Consider the following 16,812-nt stretch of genomic DNA (forward strand, 5'->3'; position numbering starts at 1 on the left):
GTATCCAACTTTCAATGTTGTTGTTTTCGTCACTTGTGGTTTAGCACCCCAATTTTAAGGAGGATATTGTTTCTGTCACCGACTTAAGTTTTGCTGTTGTCACAGTGCAGCTTATACATCAAGGCCTTGGACAGGCAAACACTTATGTACTTCGGTTCAAATAGCATTAAAAAGAATCAATATACAGGGTACATAAAGTCTGGGAACACTTTCATATATTAATTGCACAAGAACCAAAAATTGTACATATATCATACACATGTCATTTAGAAGAGAAACCCTGAAAGTTTTTTTTTTTTTCTTCTTTCATGTATCCCGCCACAGCGTAGTTTGGTAATTTGCCGATAGTCAGCGCTAGGCACAGACATGATGAGCTCAGGTGCGGAGCGAGCTTTCTGTGTGTTGGAATGTGGAGCGCGTACGAGAGACATTCATAAGGAGTCCAAAGAAATCGGTGTTTCGTGCATCGAGTGAACTCGAAATGGCTCCAGTGACAGTGTGGAAAGTCCTGCGACAGAAGCTGTCTATGAAACCATTCAAACTGGAGGTAGTGCAGAAGCTCAACTGCGACGACAAAAACAAGCGTTTGAGTTTTGTTCACAGTTGCAACAACTGATCGCTTAACTTTTAGCGTCGAAGCCACTTTTCACACTAATGGGAAAAGTGAACAGGCATAATTGTCGAATCTTGGGTACAAAGCATCCACACGAATGCACTGGACCCCATTTTCATCGTGAAGTTCGTGGGTACCTGAACACGGAGCTGCCACATTGACGGATCGGCCATGCTACAGAAGGGGACACCTGTTTCATTAAATGGCCTCCCCGATCAACAGATCTCACTCCGTGTGACTTTTTTCTGTGGGGACACATTAAAGATCTGGTGTATGTACCGCCTCTACCACGTTATGTAGCAGAGCACCGGGAGAGAATACCGGAAGCGACTGCCACTGCCGACGATGCCATGTTGGGACGGGTATGGCAAGAATTCGATTACTGTATTGACGTCTGCCGCATCACTCATGGTTCGCATATCGAATATTTGTTAAAATAAATTTCAGAGTTTCTCTTTAAAATGCAATATGTATGACGTTTGTACAATGCTTAGTTCTTGTGCAATAAATAATTGAAAGCGTTCCCCAACTTTATGTACACCCTGCATATAATGTGGATATGCAGTGATGCTGTCACATTGTACCATAATAATAATTTCAGAGAAACGATAAACAGCCGGTTTAGAGGCACATATACCTTTCACTGACATCGGAAAATTTGTCGACAGTGTGAACGGAAAGAAATTACGGCATTTAATCTGAGTCTATAGAAAGCCTATCCAAGGACACAGAAAATAATAAACGTTGACAATAACAAAACATCCAATAAGGGACATGGAAATGGCTGTGGCTTGTCACCAACCTTGTGTAATGTGTAAGACAAATGATTTTATTTACAGCTGGAGACAGGAAGCAAGTCTGGGCATATAGATTACTCGAGATAAACGTGTTAATTTCATCATGTGTGTAGACGATGTAACAATTTTGGAAAAAGTGAAGATGAGTTACAAAAGCTGAGTATCAACGACGTCAATTAGGAAAAGAGAATATAACCTTCTCAGCCTTCTCAATAAAGAAAAGTAAAATCGTGAGAAATACCACACCTGCTCAAAAATAATAATAGATAATGCTCCACTTGAGCAGGTCTCCAGCTTTAAATTTCTAGGATGCGATATAAGCTATGACATGGACAAGGTTAATATCAATTAATATGCGGTTTAATCAACAAAGCATTCCAAAACAAAATACGGAAATAAGCAAAATTAAAAATTTTCTTAAACCATGGCTACATCTGTATTGCTATCAAAGTAAATTACAAGCATCAGAAATGACATTTTTCATGAGAGTCAGAGATGCTGCCAAGGAAGACCGTAAAGGAAACGATGATATGGAGACTTAAATAGATATTTATAATATTAATGGAAAGATTGAAGAGAATAAAACATTATGATAACATCAGCTACAAAGAATGAGTGCAGAGTTCCACGTCACGCCATGCTTCACCAGCGGAGAGAGAAGGGACCTACGAAGACCCAGAACGAGGGGGCAGTGAGAAATGAAGGCGGAACAGGCACAGGTGCCTAGACTTTGAAGTGCAAAAGAATCAGAACACCGATATTCGATAACACTGAGTAATTCTTTAGAGTGCCTGTTCTCGTAATCAGTTATAGTTTGAACATTCCGCGGCGGTGAAGTACTACGGACTTGCATTACTATGCTTGTCAGTCTTGGTGACGTGCAAAGCGGAAACGAAATAACAACCAGTTCCAACAGAACTGGTTGAAGAATTGCTATCACCGGATTTTAGACAACCTGTGAGAAGCATCTGGCGTAGAGTACTGTAGTCGGTAAGAAGACGACGCACCTACGTCCTTCATAACATTTTCCACCTGTGAATAGTTTTACGTACTGGGTGAGCAGAGCAATATTGCTAAGAACCCGTTCTTCAGGTGGACATCTTGGTGCCTCTCGAGGAACAATAATTATTGTTTTTGGGCCATTTTCACCCCATGATTTCTCAGACTTATGTAAGCAATGCAGCCTTCTTTTCCAGATAACTGCAATAACATCTCGTAACACTATTTCCTTTGAGAATACTTCCCTTGTAAACTTAATCACTTAACCTCACCGTTCGGCAAGAAGTTAAAAGCCTGAAGCATAGAACTCTTGGGACAGCGTTCGCATCCCGGGATATACACTACTGGCCATTAAAATTGCTACACCACGAGGATGACATGCTACACACGCGAAATTTAATCGACAGGAAGAAGATGCTATGATATACAAATGACTAGCTTTTCAGAGCATTCACACAAGGTTGCCGCGATGGCGACACCTACAACGTGCTGCCATGAAGAAAGTTTCCAACCGATTTCTCCTACACAAACAGCAGTTGACCGGCGTTGCCTGGTGAAACGTTGTTGTGATGCCTCGTGTAAGGAGGAGAAATGCGTACCATCACGTTTCCGACTTTGATAAAGGTCGGATTGTAGCCTATCGCAATTGTGGTTTATCGTATCGCGACATTGCTGATCGCGTTGGTCGAGATCCAATGACTGTTGGCAGAATACCGAATCGGTGGGTTCAGGAGGATAATACGGAACGCCCTGCTGGATCCCAACGGCCTCGTATCACTACAAGTCGAGATGACAGGCATCTCATCCGCATGGCTGAAACGGATCGTGCAGCCACGTCTCGATCCCTGAGTCAACAGATGGAGACGTTTGCAAGACAACAACCATCTGCACGAACAGTTCGACGATGCTTGCAGCAGCATGGACTATCAGCTCGGAGACCATGGCTGCGGTTACCCTCGACGCTGCATCACAGACACGAGCGCCTGCGATGGTGTACTCAACGACGAACCTGGCTGCACGAATGGCAAAACGTCATTTTTCCGGATGAATCCTGGTTCTGTTTACAGCATCATGATGGTCGCATCCGTGTTTGGCGACATCGCGGTGGTCGCACATTGGAAGCGTGTATTCGTCATCGCCATACTGGCGTATCACCTGGCGTGATGGTATGGGTGCAGTTCCTTACACGTCTCGGTCACCTCTTGTTCGCATTGTCGGCACTTTGAACAGAACATTTCAGATGTGTTACGAACCGTGGCTCTACCCCTCATCCGATCCCTGCGAAACCCTACACTTCAACAGGATAATGCACGACCGCATGTTGCAGGTCCTGTACGGGCCTTTCTGGATACAGAAAATGTTCGACTGCTGCTCTCCCCAGCTCATTCTCCAGATCTCTCACCAATTGAAAACGTCTGGTCAATGGTGGCCGAGCAACTGGCTCGTCACAATACATCAGTCACTACTCTTGATGAACTGTGGTATAGTGTTGAAGCTGCATGGGCAGCTGTACCTGTACACGCCATCCAAGCTCTGTTTGACTCAATGCCCAGGCGTATCAAGGCCGTTATTACGGCCAGAGGTGGTTGTTCTGGGTACTGATTTCTCAGGATTTATGCACCTAAACTGCGTGAAAATGTAATGACTTGTCAGTTCTGGTGTAATATATTTGTCCAATGAATACCCGTTTATCATCTGCGTTTCTTCTCTGTGTAGCAATTTTAATGGCCAGTAGTGTATTATTTAGTAATTTGTAGTTTTACTTGGTTCGTCCTTTAGCACTTCGGCCATTGCTGGTCTACGCTATGCATTTCTTTCTTTTTTTTCCATTGCTCGGCCGCGACTACATTTCGAGTGGTTTTCTCAGAAGCCGGAAACAATGGAAGTGGAACGGCGCCATACGGCCGCAGACGGCACGTGTCCACGCGACGGTCACGAAGCGATCACAATGCACTGGCCGTCGGCGCTGAACGGGTCGCCTATGACTCACAATGCGCCATTGTGGGGCCTATCAGCAGGCAGCAGCGCGATTGCAAATATGGGCTGCCCCGTCTGCTGTTACATCCCTCCGTTTTGGTGAACTCGGACGACCACTTAATGACGATGACATCGCTGTACACAAGCCAGCGTAAATTCAAATCAAGGCACTGCACAACTTTACAATCGGATTTATGAGATAAGCAACCCCTTTTTGGTACGCATTTGACTATAAAATATTGATTCCAGTGTGGGCATCACAGGATAACTGTCCCGAAAAGCAGCTTTGACTTCCTCCCCCACGTCGAGCACTTGTTGCGCTCTTCTCGCAAATGACGCTCCCGCAACTTTAATACTAAACCACACCGTGATAAACAACACCATTCTTTAGCGTCCGCCGCTGGAAGGAGTTGCATCGGCATCTTCGTGACACTCCCGCTCCTTCTAAACGAATCTGTGACCGAAAGTGCTCCCCTACTTTGGAAATTATGGTATATTGTAGAATCCGAGGAAGATCAGTTTGGACGCTGTTAATTATCTTAGAAGATAGGCTAAGGAAAGGCAAACCTACATTTATAGCATTTGTAGACATAGACACAGCTTTTGACAATGTTGGCTGGAATACTCTTCGAAATTATTAAGGTAGAAGCGGTAAAATACAGGGAGAGAAAGGCTATCTACAACTTGTACAGAAACCAAACGGCAGTTATAAGAGTCGGGCTTGAAAGGGAAGCACTGGTTGAAAAGAGAGTGAGACAGGGTTGTAGCCTAGCAGTGGTTGAAAAGAGAGTGAGGCAGGGTTGTAGCCTAGCAGTGGCTGAAAAAGAGATTGAGACAAAAAGCAAATGGCTTTGAGCACTATGGGACTTAACATCTGAGGTCATCAGTCCCCTAGAACTTGGAATTACTTAAACCTAACTAACCTAAGGACATCACACACATCCATGCCCGAGGCAGGATTCGAACCTGCGACCGTAGCAGTCGCGTGGTTCCGGACTGAAGCGCCTAGAACCGCTCGTCCACCGCGGCCGGTGAAAGTGAGACAGGGTTGCAGCCTATCTCCGATGCTATTCAACATGTACATTGAACAAGCAGTAAAGGAAACCAAACAAAAAGTTGGAGTAGGAATTAAAACTGAGGGAAAAGAAACAAAAAAATGTGAGGTTTGCCGGTGACGTTATAATTCTGTCAGACACAGCAAAGGACTTGGAACAGCAATTGCACGGAAGGAAAAGTATTTTGAAAGGAGGATAACACATGAACGTCTACAAAAGCAAAACAAAGATAATGAAATGTAGTAGAATTAAATTAGGGAATCATCAGAGAACGATACACTTAAAGTAGTAGATGAGTTTTGCTATTTGGGCAGGATAATAACTGATGATGGCTGAAATATAGAGGATATAAAATGTAGACTGGCAATGGCAAGAAAAGCATTTCTGAAGAAGAGAAATCTGTTAACATCCAATATAAATTTAAGTGTTACGAAGTTTTTCCTTAAGGAATTTGTCTTGAGTGTAGCCATGAATGGAAGGGAAACATTGACGATAAACAGTTTCGATGAAAAGAGGATAGAAGCTTTCGAAATGTGCTGCTACAGAACAATGCTGAAGATTAGATGGGTCGATCACGTAACTAATGAGAAAATACTGAATAGAATTGCGGAGACAAGATATTGGTGCCACGATCAAAAGAAGGGATCGTTTGATAGGACACATTCTGAGACATCAAGGGATCACCAATTTAGTATTTGAGGGAAGAGTGGGGGGAGACCAAGAGATGAACACAGTAAGCAGGTTCAGAAAGATGTAGGTTGCAATAGTTATTCGGAGACGAAGAGACTCACACAGGATAGAGTAGCATGGAAGGCTGCATCAAACCAATCTTAGAACTGAAGACAACAACAACGCATTTCCTCTGTCAATTTTGCCTCGAAAGAGTCCCAGACTCCAGAGCAATGCCCAATTAGCAGTCCCGAAGATTCTTCAAATGAATATCAGACTGGCGGCGTCTGCCTTTCCTGCGATCAGTTTTGATTTTAAGTTGCTCCTTGCGCATACGCCCAAATATTTAACAGATGTTGGACTTTCGAGCCAATGGTCGAGTTTTTCAGCCTGCTAATCGGCAATACGTTGCATCTGTTTATATAGAAGGCCAACCATATATTCAATGGTTGTTCCTGTTTCGAGTGATTCTTTGGGATGCATGTAATCAAACAATATTTGTGCGCATTGAGTTACATTTGTCGAGGGTCAACTGTCAATCCTAGCACGAAGCGTCGATCTCTGCAGGTCTTCCTACATTTCGCTACAGTTTTCTTGCCTTGTGACTTCTCTGTGTACGGACGTATTACCCGAAGAACGTGATGGAGGTTACGACGTTATCCACTAGGACTAGGTCATCTATATATAGGAGATCTGTTCAAAAAATTCCGGAACTTTGTCCAAAAAATTTTTCTACAATTACCTTCCACTTATTGTGCGTGGTCTCCTTCTAAATACTGAAATACTCTATTCCACGATTGATACAACGCTCCCAACGCCGTTTTCACTTCCGGAAGCAGTCTTGGTACGCCTCTTGCTGGATCGCGCGAAGCGCCGTCTGCGAATTTTCTTTTAGCTTGCCTATCGTTGCAAATCTTCGTCCTTTCAAATGGGTTTTCAACTTTGGAAATAAAAAAAAGCGTCCGATGGGGCCAGATCTGGAGACTGCGGAGGATGAGGCCGCACAGTGACGTCATTATTTGTGCAACAGTTACGCGCCAAAAGGGATGAATGTGCGGGTGCGTTATCGTGATACAAGAGCCATGAAATGTCTCGCCACATTTCACGGCGTTTCCTTCTCACGTTTTCTTGCAGGAGTCGCAACACGTCATGTTACACTCTTCTGCAAATCTCGCGGACAGTCAGTTTTCGACTGGCGCGCACTATTTCGTTGACGTTCCTGGCTTGAGCGTCGTCGGTAGACATCAAAAGGCGTCCTGAACGAGGGTCATCTCTAACATCCGTCTCGCCATTTTCAGGCAGTGTGAACCATCTGTAACACCGAGTACGGCTTACGCACTCAATCACCGTGGGATTCCTGATCGTTTGGTGCCTCTCTGTAAAGATTCTCTCGAGTTTCACGCAAAACTTAATGGAGACCTACTCAATACAGCACTGAACAATAACTGACAGACATAGAACAATGAAACTTCCGGCAATTACACATTAAACACTGGCGTGTGCAGAGATGCCCACCGCATTTCGCTCCAGGACACTATTGGCGCAAAAATTACGAATGTTACGAAATCTTTTGAACAGACCTCGTATGTCAGGTACAGAGGTAGTCTTATAGTACCACCTTGGTGTTCCTCCAAAGCTATTTTTACTTCTGAAGCTTTCTCTTCGTTGTGAGGAAACCTTCCATCCATTCACAAAGCTTGTGTGATATTCGGTGTGCACGTATTTTGATCGCCGAACGAGAGAGCTGATCTGTGTCGAACGCCTTTCGAGAGTCAAGGAATACTGCAACAATGTGGTCATCCATATTTGCTTCCTTTTGTCTCTCGCAGATCAACAGAGCGAGCTACGTTACACACGCTCGTTGTTTGCGCAGTCCATCTTGATTCCTACAGAGGAGATTTTCGGTCTCAAGCTATTTCATTACACAGCAGCGTAAAAAATTGTTCCAAAATTTTTGAACATCTACACCTGTATGACTACTCTGCAATTCTCACTTAAGTGCCTGACAGAGGATTCTTCGAATTAGCTTTTCAGAGTTTTTCTCTACCGCTCCACTCTCTAACATCGCGTAGGAATAACGAACATCTAAATCTTTATTTGTGGGCTCCGATTTCGCTATTTTATTACGATGATCATTTTCCCTTACGTAGCTTGGCGACAGTAACATATTTTCGCTTTCGGAGGAGAAAGGTAGTGATTGAAATTTCGTGAAAAGATCTAGCTGCAATTATTATTCCACCCCAACGCACGTGTAATATCCGCGACACTCTCTCCCTATTTCACGATAGTAAAAAACGAGCTGACCTTCTTTGGACTTTCTTTTATGTCCTCCGTCAGTCCCACGTGGTAAGGATCCTATAGCGCACAGGAGTACTTTAGCAGAGGACGGAAAAGTTTGGTGTAAGCAGTCTCTTTAGTAGACCTGTTGCATCTTCTAACTATTGCGTCAATAAAACGCAGTCTTCGGTTTTCCTCCCCCACATTACCTATGTGATCGTTCCAATTTAAGCTGTTCGAAACTGTAATTCCTAGGTATTTAGTTTAATCAAAAAATGGTTCAAATGGTTCTATGCTCTATGGGACTTACATCTAAGGTCATCAGTCCCCTAGCCTTAGAACTAGTTAATCCTAACTAACCTAAGGACATCACACACATCCATGACCGAGGCAGGATTCGAACCTGCGACCCTAGCAGCAGCGCGGTTCCGGACTGAAGCGCCTAGAACCGTTAGGCCACAGCGGCTGGCTTTAGTTTTTCGAGAGCCTTTAAATATTTGTGAATTATCATGTGACCAAAATTTAAAAGATTTCTTTTCGTACTCATGAGGAAGACTTCATGCTTTTCCTTATTCAGACACAATTGCCACTTTTCGCACCATGCGGATATAGCGTCTAAGTCAATGTGCAATTGGATTTGCTCTTCTGACGACTGGACAAGACGGTAAATGACAGGATCATCCGCAAACAGTCTAAGAGACTTGCTCACATTGTCACCTAAATCGTTTAAATAGATGACGAACGGGAGAGGGCGTATAACACTTCCTTGTGGAACGTCCGTTTCGATGATTTTCCGTCGACTGCTACGAACTTGACCTCTCTGACAGAAGTCACGAATACAGTCTCACAGTTGAAGCGATACGAGTGTTGCATAGGCACGCAACTTAGTCAGATGTCTCTTGTGAGGAACGGCCTTTTGGAAATATAGACATGCGGATTCAATTTGAGATGTGGATCGCACTCATTGCGTTGTTGTTGTTGTGGTCTTCAGCCCTAAAACTGGTTTTATGCAGCTCTCCATGCTACTCTATCGTGTGCACACCTCTTCATCTCCGAATAACTGCTGCAACCTACAACCCTCCAACAACAATCCATCTCTTGGTCTCCCTCTATGATTTTTATCGACCCCCCCCCCCTCCCAATTCCCTCCAATACCAAACTGATGAGCCCTTGATGTCTCAGCACATGTCCCACCAACCGACCCCTTTTTAGTCAGGTTGTGCCACAAATTTCTTTTCTCCACAATTCTATTCAGTACCTCCTCATTAGTTACGTGATCTACCCATCTGATCTTCAGCGTTCTACTGCAGCACCACATTTCAAATGCTTCTGTTCTCTTCCTGTCTAAAATGCTTATCGTCAATGTTTCACTACCACAACTGGCTACACGCCATATAAATACTTCCACAAAACTCTTACCAACAATTTAAATGTATATTCGATGTTAACCAGTTATCCTTCTTCACAAACACTTTATTTGCTACAGCTAGTTTACATATTACATCCTCTCTACTTAGGCCACCAGCAGTTATTTTGCTGCCCAGATGACAAAACTCATCTACTACTTTAATGTGTCTCATTTCCTAATCTAATTCCCTCTATACTACCTGATTTAAGTCGACATAATTCCATTATCCTTATTTTGTTTCTGTTGATGTTTATCTTATACCCTCTTTTCAATACAATGGCCATTCCGTTCAACTACTCTTCCAAGTACTTTGCTGTCTCTGACAGAATTACATTGACTTCGGCAAACCATTCAGTTTTGTCTTCTCCCTGAACTTTATTTACTTTCTATTCCAAATTTCTGTGTGGTTTCCTGTACTGCTTGCTCAGTGTACAGACTGAATAATGTCAGAGTAGACTACAACCCTGTCTCACTCCCTTCTCAACCACTGCTTCCCTTTCATGCCCCTCGACTCTTATAACTGCCCTCTGGTTTCTGTACAAATTGTAAATAGCCTTACGCTCCCTGTATTTTACCCGTGGTACCTTCAGAATTTCAAAGCCAGTATTCTAGTCAAAGTTGTCAAAAGCTTTCTCTAGGTCTACAAACGCTATAAACGGATGTTTCCCTTTCCTTAACCTATCTTCTCAAATAAGTCGTAGGGACAGTATTGCCTCGCGTGGTCCTACATTTCTCCGAAATCCAAGCTGCTCTTCCCCGAGATCGGCTTCTACAAAGAATTGTATTAGTATGTTAGAAGCATGACTTATTAAACGGAAAGTTCGGTAATATTTAGACCTGTCAGCGCCCGCTTTCTCTGGAACTGGAATTGTACTCATTAGTATGTGCGAATAAAGAGCTAGTTGCGATTCACAAGAACGATATTTTATGAATCCGTGCTGAAGATGTGTTAAGAGACCGTTTTCCTCGAGGTGATTCGAGAACAGTGGCTCGGTTCTCCGCAGTACAAAGACACGCGGCGTGGTCACGTACCTCTGACAGCGGACGGTAGACCTGCAACTCACTCGGGCACCCACCGGCAACTGCACTGCACAGAACCGGCTCTCGCCGCCCGGCTGGGGACTCGCGTTGCGGCGGTCAGGGCTGGCAACATGGCGGCGCCAACAGCTGTGTCCGGACGCGTCACCTTGGGGCGCCCCTCCAGCTGCTTTGCAAAACACTCCAGGCGCCTCTGCGCAACCGCGCGTCCTCAGCGAGCCTGCTACTCCGCAACAGGTGTCCGCAAGGGAGCGGAGGAGGAAGCCCATATACTGATATACCCAGGAACCTTCATTTGTTCTGTGTACACACCTGCAATCGGCAGCTCAGGTCGGCTGCGAAGGGTGACGCGGGAAGCCGCTTTCCTCGCTCCCCTCAGAAACTCCTCCTCCACCTCGAGCAGTCGTCTGCCGCATTATTGCATAGTGTCGGGGATTCACATGCCACAGAAGTTCCGGCACAGTAAAGCTATGTCCACACGATGCCTCTTCCCACGTCTACTGACGCACGGTAATAAAAGTGCATGGACAAAAAATTGTGGAAAGAACGCTTGTACGCATGTGCGTCCTGGTTTCCGCATGTTGCCTCAAGGCGCGAGCAGCCTGCTATGGTTCTCCGTCTTTGCCTACGAGCTTGTGCTGTATTTATTGGATGAAAACGAGGCAGGAAAAGATAACACTAAAGCGAATGTTGGTATAGAAGTATCTACATAACAGAGGTACGAGAAATACAGAGAGACAATAATGTCTTGTTTGCAAATTTCAGAAGGAGGCCACAGCGAGATTTTAGGTTTTCTGCTTGGGAAAATGCAGCGCTGAGGCTGAGAACAACGTTTTTCGTTAGCTGGTAGCCGGCGATTTACACGAATATCAGTTTGAACTATTTATTTCGCATTTCAGTGATTATTCCTGAAACTGAGAAATAATGAAAGGAGATTTTCAGTCGTTATGTGAAGGTTAATTAACTTTCAATCTGTATTTTATTTTATTTAAAAAGTTGCTTACACAACTTTAATCATGAAGCGTCAAAGAAACTGTTATAGGTATGCTTATTCAAATACAGAGATATGAAAACAGGTAGAATACGGCGCTGCGGTCGGCAGTGACTGTATACGACAAAAAGTGTCTGGCGCAGTTGTTAGATCGCGTACTGCTGCTACTATGGTAGGTTATCACGATTTAAGTGAGTTTGACCGTAGTGTTATAGTCCGCGCACGAGCGATTACACACTGAAGCGCCAAAGAAACTGGTATAGGTTTCCTTATCCAAATACGGAGGTATGAAAACAGGCAGAATACGGCACTGGGGTCGGAATACGGCGCTGAGGTCGGCAATGTCTATATATAAGACTAAACGTGTATGGCGCAGTTGTTAGATCGGTTACTGCTGGTACAATGGCAGGTTATCAAGATTTAAGTGAGTCTGAGCGTGGTGTCATAGTCGGCGCACGAGCGTTGGGACATAACATATCCGAGGTAGCGACGAAGTGGGGATTTTTTCCCGTGCGACCATTTTACGAGTGTACCGTGAATATCAGGAATCCGGTAAAACGTCAAATCTCCGACATCGCTGCGGCCGGAAAAAGATCCTGCAAGAACGGGACCAACGACGACTGAAGAGAATCGTTCAGTGTGATAGAAGTGCAATCCTTCCACAAATTGGTGCAGATGTCGATGCTGGGCCATCAACAAGTGGCAGCGTGAGAACTATTCAACGAAACATCATCGATAGGGGCTTTCGGAGCGGAAGGCCCACTCGTGTACCCTTGATGACTGCACGACACAAAGGTTTACGCCTCGCCTGGGACCGTCAACACCGACACCAACAATGGACTGTTGATGACTGGAAACATGTTGCCTGGTCGGACGAGTCTCTTTGCATATAATATCGAGCGACTGGACGTGTATAGGTATGGGGACAACCTCATGAACCCAGGAACCCTGCATGTCAGCAGGGGCTGTTCAAGATGGTGGTGGCTCTGTGATGATGTGGGGCGTGTGCAGTTGGGAGTGATATGGGGTCCCTAATCCGTCTAGATACGACTTTGACAGATGACACGTACATAAGCATCCTGTCTGATCATCTGCTTCCATTAATGTCCATTGTGCATTACTACGGACTTGGGCAAATCCAGCAGGACAGTGCGACACCCCACAGGTCCATAATTGCTACAAAGTGGCTCCAGGGACACTCTTCTGAGTTTATAGACTTCCGCTGGCCACTAAAATTCCCACACATGAACAAAATTGAGCGTATCTGGGATGCCTTGCAACGTGCTGTCCAGAAGACATCGCCAACCCCTCGTACTCTTACGGATTTATGGGCAGCCGTACTACATTAGTCGAGTCCATGTCACGTCCTGTTGCGGCGCTTCTGCGTGCCCGCGGGGGCCCTACCGATATTAGGCAGGCCGTTTCTCTGGCTCTACAGTGTATTATGTTTAAAGTTTAAGAAAGTAAGAGCCAACTGTCTTGCCGCAATGGTAATACCGGTTCCCGTCAGATCACCGAAGTTAAGCGCTGCCAGGATGGGCTAGCACTTGGGTGGGTGACCATGCGGTCCGCCGAGCGTTATTGGCAAGCGGGGTGCACTCAGCCCTTGTGAGGCAAACTGAGGAACTACTTGATTGAGAAGTAGCGGCTCCGGTCTCGGAAACTGACGTACAGCCGGGAGTGCAGTGTGCTGACCACACGCCCCTCTATATCCGCATCCAATGACGGCTGTGGGCTGAGGATGATACGGCGGCCGGTCGGTACCTTTGGGTCTTCACGGCGTCTTCAGCCGGAGTTTAGTTTCAGTTTTAAGAAACTCAGGAAAGTATTATTGCTAGGAATTGTGTAACGTCTTGAAGCTGTGTAACTCAAGTCGCGCATATTACCCGACTATATTGGCTCAGTATTTGAGAATCAGACCACTTAACGACTTCCAGCTAACTTTATACGTTTTACGATACGTGTCGATTCGACTCTCTCCACTTTGCTCTGTCCTGTGCGTATTCCACAATGTCGGTACTTCGTTCTTTTCCTAAATGTCATCCAGCTTCGAACTATATTCCATTACTGTAAAATCTGAATATAGTTCAACCTACAATAATGATGGAAACTGAAAAAATAAATTAAATTTTGTGCCATTCCCAGGACTCGAACCCAGGTCTCCATGCTTACTAGACAGGAATGCTAGCCATTACGCCACTGCAGCAGTAAATCAAACAACGAGGACTACGCAAGTCCAACGCCCTCTCTAAGACAAACATCAGTTCACATCTTCAGCTTATTTTCCCCTTTGTAACCCGTCCAATCAGAATCAACAGCAGACCAACACCGACAACGATAGCTCAGGTATACATGCCGACGTCGCAAGCTGAAGTTGAACAGATAGAGAAAGTGTATGAGGATTTTGAAAGGGTAATGCAGTATGTAAAGGGGGACGAAAATCTAATAGTCATGGGCGACTGGAATGCAGTTGTAGGGGAAGGAGTAGAAGAAAAGGTTACAGGAGAATATGGGCTTGGGACTAGGAATGAAAGAGGAGAAAGACTAATTGAGTTCTGTCACAAGTTTCAGCTAGTAATAGCGAATACCCTGTTCAAGAATCACATGAGGAGGAGGTATACTTGGAAAAGGCCGGGAGATACAGGAAGATTTCAATTAGATTACATCATGGTCAGACAGAGATTCCGAAATCAGATACTGGACTGTAAGGCGTACCCAGGAGCAGATACAGACTCAGATCACAATATAGTAGTGATGAAGAGTAGGCTGAAGTTCAAGACATTAGTCAAGAAGAATCAATACGCAAAGAAGTGGGATACGGAAGTACTAAGGAATGACGAGATACGTTTGAAGTTCTCTAACGCTATAGATACAGCAATAAGGAATAGCGCAGTAGGCAGTACAGTTGAAGAGGAATGGACATCTCTAAAAAGGGCCATCACAGAAGTTGGGAAGGAAAACATAGGTACAAAGAAGGTAGCTGCTAAGAAACCATGGGTAACAGAAGAAATACTTCAGTTGATTGATGAAAGGAGGAAGTACAAACATGTTCCGGGAAAATCAGGAATACAGAAATACAAGTCGCTGAGGAATGAAATAAACAGGAAGTGCAGGGAAGCTAAGACGAAATGGCTGCAGGAAAAATGTGAAGACATCGAAAAAGATATGATTGTCGGAAGGACAGACTCAGCATACAGGAAAGTCAAAACAACCTTTGGTGACATTAAAAGCAACGGTGGTAACATTAAGAGTGCAACGGGAATTCCACTGTTAAATGCAGAGGAGAGAGCAGATAGGTGGAAAGAATACATTGAAAGCCTCTATGAGGGTGAAGATTTGTCTGATGCGATAGAAGAAGAAACAGGAGTCGATTTAGAAGAGATAGGGGATCCAGTATTGGAATCGGAATTTAAAAGGGCTTTGGAGGACTTACGGTCAAAAAAGGCAGAAGGGATAGATAACATTCCATCAGAATCTCTAAAATCATTGGGGGAAGTGGCAACAAAACGACTATTCACGTTGGTGTGTAGAATATATGAGTCTGGCGATATACCATCTGACTTTCGGAAAAGCATCAGCCACACAATTCCGAAGACGGCAAGAGCTGACAAGTGCGAGAATTATCGCACAATCAGCTTAACAGCTCATGCATCGAAGCTGCTTACAAGAATAATATACAGAAGAATGGAAAAGAAAATTGAGAATGCGCTAGGTGACGAACAGTTTGCCTTTAGGAAAAGTAAAGGGACGAGAGAGGCAAATCTGACGTTACGGCTAATAATGGAAGCAAGGCTAAAGAAAAATCAAGACACTTTCATATGTTTTGTCGACCTGGAAAAAGCGTTCGACAATATAAAATGGTGCAAGCTGTTCGAGATTCTGCAAAAAGTAGGGGTAAGCTATAGGGAGAGACGGCTCATATACAATATGTACAACAACCAAGAGGGAATAATAAGAGTGGACGATCAAGAACGAAGTGCTCGTATTAAGAAGGGTGTAAGAGAAGGCTGTAGCCTTTCGCCCCTACTCTTCAATCTGTACATCGAGGAAGCAATGATGGAAATAAAAGAAAGGTTCAGGAGTGGAATTAAAATACAAGGTGAAAGGATATCAATGATACGATTCGCTGATGACATTGCTATCCTGAGTGAAAGTGAAGAAGAATTAAATGATCTGCTGAACGGAATGAACAGTCTAATGAGTACACAGTATGGTTTGAGAGTAAATCGGAGAAAGACGAAGGTAATGAGAAGTAGTAGAAATGAGAACAGCGAGAAACTTAACATCAGGATTGATGGTCACGAAGTCAATGAAGTTAAGGAATTCTGCTACCTAGGCAGTAAAATAACCAATGACGGACGGAGCAAGGAGGACATCATAAGCAGGCTCGCTATGGCAAAAAAGGCATTTCTGGCCAAGAGAAGTCTACTAATATCAAATACCGGCCTTAATTTGAGGAAGAAATTTCTGAGGATGTACGTCTGGAGTACAGCATTGTATGGTAGTGAAACATGGACTGTGGGAAAACCGGAACAGAAGAGAATCGAAGCATTTGAGATGTGGTGCTATAGACGAATGTTGAAAATTAGGTGGACTGATAAGGTAAGGAATGAGGAGGTTCTACGCAGAATCGGAGAGGAAAGGAATATGTGGAAAACACTGATAAGGAGAAGGGACAGGATGATAGGACATCTACTAAGACATGAGGGAATGACTTCCATGGTACTAGAGGGAGCTGTAGAGGGCAAAAACTGTAGAGGAAGACAGAGATTGGAATACGTCAAGCAAATAATTGAGGACGTAGGTTGCAAGTGCTACTCTGAGATGAAGAGGTTAGCACAGGAAAGGAATTCGTGGCGGGCCGCATCAGACCAGTCAGTAGTCACTATTGTCGAGGCTCTCCGGCACTGGATAGCACCCCAGTGTTAGACGTAATGGGGAAATACTGTACCTCACGTGTAGTTGATTTAATGTCTCAAAAATGGTTC

At 44.4% G+C, this 16,812-nt stretch overlaps 1 protein-coding gene across 1 annotated transcript in view; it reads right to left on the reverse strand.

The window, feature by feature from the left end:
* LOC124782999 (leucine-rich repeat-containing protein 15) overlaps positions 1-10,924 on the reverse strand; it is a 109,361-nt gene extending 98,437 nt beyond the window's left edge. Inside the window, exon 1 of the mRNA XM_047253988.1 lies at positions 10,828-10,924. The gene's annotated coding sequence lies outside the window, so the exon portion shown is untranslated. The remainder of the gene's footprint in view (positions 1-10,827) is intronic.
* Positions 10,925-16,812: the final 5,888 nt, after the last annotated feature.

This window comes from Schistocerca piceifrons, chromosome 1 (assembly GCF_021461385.2).
Source record: "Schistocerca piceifrons isolate TAMUIC-IGC-003096 chromosome 1, iqSchPice1.1, whole genome shotgun sequence".
Classification (NCBI taxonomy): Eukaryota; Metazoa; Arthropoda; class Insecta; order Orthoptera; family Acrididae; genus Schistocerca; species Schistocerca piceifrons.